The sequence below is a fragment of the Atta cephalotes genome, assembly GCF_000143395.1.
Source record: "Atta cephalotes unplaced genomic scaffold scaffold00006, whole genome shotgun sequence".
NCBI lineage: Eukaryota > Metazoa > Arthropoda > Insecta > Hymenoptera > Formicidae > Atta > Atta cephalotes.
This window is the reverse complement of record NW_012130070.1, coordinates 4,397,671-4,400,063: the sequence shown is the minus strand read 5'-3', so window position 1 is coordinate 4,400,063 and position 2,393 is coordinate 4,397,671. Positions and strand designations below refer to the sequence as shown.

At 27.6% G+C, this 2,393-nt stretch overlaps 1 protein-coding gene across 1 annotated transcript in view; it reads left to right on the top strand.

The window, feature by feature from the left end:
• Positions 1-2,393, top strand: part of LOC105626837 (transmembrane channel-like protein 3) — a 23,656-nt gene that overhangs the window by 2,718 nt on the left and 18,545 nt on the right. The gene's annotated exons all lie outside the window — the stretch shown is intronic.

The following is a 2,393-nucleotide window of genomic DNA, read 5'->3' as shown; positions in this document are numbered from 1 at the left end:
GTGTAGTAGTACGTACTAACTTACGGTTAGGTAGGTTAATTAAGTATACGTACGTACGAAGTAAGTAATTATTATATAGTATATATATATATATATATATATATATATATATACTGTTTGCTCTGATCAGAAATTTTGACAGAGACCATTCTTGATGCAGAAATTATCCTTCTATTTTTCTAGAAAAGATTGTGATTAAAGAATACACTGAAAAAAGAAGTGTTCATTTTTAAAATATTAAAATGTTTTGTTCTTGTCTCCATTTTTTAAACATTTAAGTTTTAGTTATAAACTTTTTCAATAGACAAAACTGTGTATGTGTGTGTGCTTGGATTTAAAACACTATGCGTTTTGAATCCAAATACGTAGTATTTTGTTTATTAAAATAGTTTAAAGAATTTTATGCAGCAGCAGTAAGAAAGCTGGCTTTTTACTCCTATTTCGTTACAATCAAAGCAACATTCAAAAGCTATTCGCTCTTCTTCTGTTTCTTTTTTTCATGAAGCATATCTTCTTCGCTGGTTTTAAGTTAATGAATACACTCATTTATTTTCGCTAGCTTTTAATTCATTTCAATACAAATGGATTACGAAAATAAGAATAAATAATTTCTGATTCAACTCAATTTATTTTTAGTTCTTCCAACAGTCACGAACTTAGTTTACAATTATTATATATATATCTATCTCACTCCATTCACTCTCATTCATCCTGCACTCTCTCTACTCGTAACTTAGCTTTTTCCTTTCTTTTTTTTACTTATTCCGTTCATCCTCTTAATTACACCTGAATCACGCTCATCGCTTATAATCTCTTTTATATATTTAGTCTATTTTCTATTATATACTTCTCATTCTATTACAACAAGAATTATTTGTAATTTTTTTATTTCAAGCAATAATTTTCTAGATATAAGGGTTTAAATAGAGTCAGTTACAGACTACATTTAGATGATCATCTGTAAGTGTGATAAAATTAACGCTTATTAATGTTAACACATGTTGTATGTAATTCATGGATAGGTATATACTTTGTATAAACAAATCGAGTAGGCACAATAAAAATTACAAAATATTACAAACGTCGATTGTAGGCCGCGCTTTCTTCCAGAATTGTCCTGCCATCGCTGTCGCTAGTTAATTATAGCAATCATCAATAAGACGTTTAAAGAATCCTGCTACAGAACTGTCCAAGGTTGAGATCTTTTTGCCTGAAATTGAAATGTGTAGGTATTCATGCCCATTATCTTCCTACTCCTCACTTTATTACTGTTTTGTCATAGCATGCTTGGTCTCAGGAACGACACTAGTCTGAAATCGTTAAAAGTTTTTAATTTGTGTTTTTTACTATCCCTATAGGCGTATAATATTATTTAATATTAAGTAATATTAATATTTTAAACATATTCTTAGAATATTAAATTACATTTAATATACTATAAAGTATGTTTAATAGTATTCTGCTACTAATATTATAAGATACAATTATTCATATTTTTATAGTTAAATATATTATAAATAATTGTATCTTATAATATTAGTAACACAATACTTTTAAACATAGTGAAAGGCACAGGTCAAAACTTATAACGTCAAAACTTATAATTTCAAACTAGTGTCGTCCCTGAGACATCGCGTGCTACGACAAAATAGCAATGAAGTGAGTAGAAAATCGTGTAAATACCGATATATTTCAATTTCAAGTTAAAAAACTTCGACCTTGGACAGTTTTGTTGTAGACTATACAAAAAACGATATTATATTTATTGTCTTATTAGAAAAAGTTGGACATTGATGTTATTAAAATAAAACGCAATCTATAAATAATTCTAATCTTATTTATTTATAAAATAGTGACCGTGTATTGATACAAACAAATATTCCCCAAAAAAATATTCTGCCGATAAGCAGGGAATTGCTTTTAGTATTTCTTCTAAGTAAAAATTCTTATTGTATTATATTAATCTTACATTAATCAGGTGCGTGTATTTATAACAGGTATTCATTTATAAAAATGAGGACACATAAGCTATGAAAAATAAATTCCTCTATAGAAAATTCTATTATAATAACTCAAACAGCCTTTTATAAGAGGATATACAAAATATTAGTAGCACGCTTATTTGTTAGAAGAAGTTTGTCATTTACAGTACGCGTGCATGTAAGATATTCTTCTAGTATTGAGAGGATTGCAATCCTAAATCCAGTACTTTATAGTTATATAAAATTTTTTTACTTTGTAGAGTATTCTCTTGAAGTCATATATAAATGAAAAATCCTCTGACATTAACACGGAATCGCTAAAGAGCAGAATATTTTTTTTTGAACGAGTGGAATGATAAAGAGCATCGTTTCAAGAAGAGAGATTTTTTTTTATAGTTCCATACTGTGCAT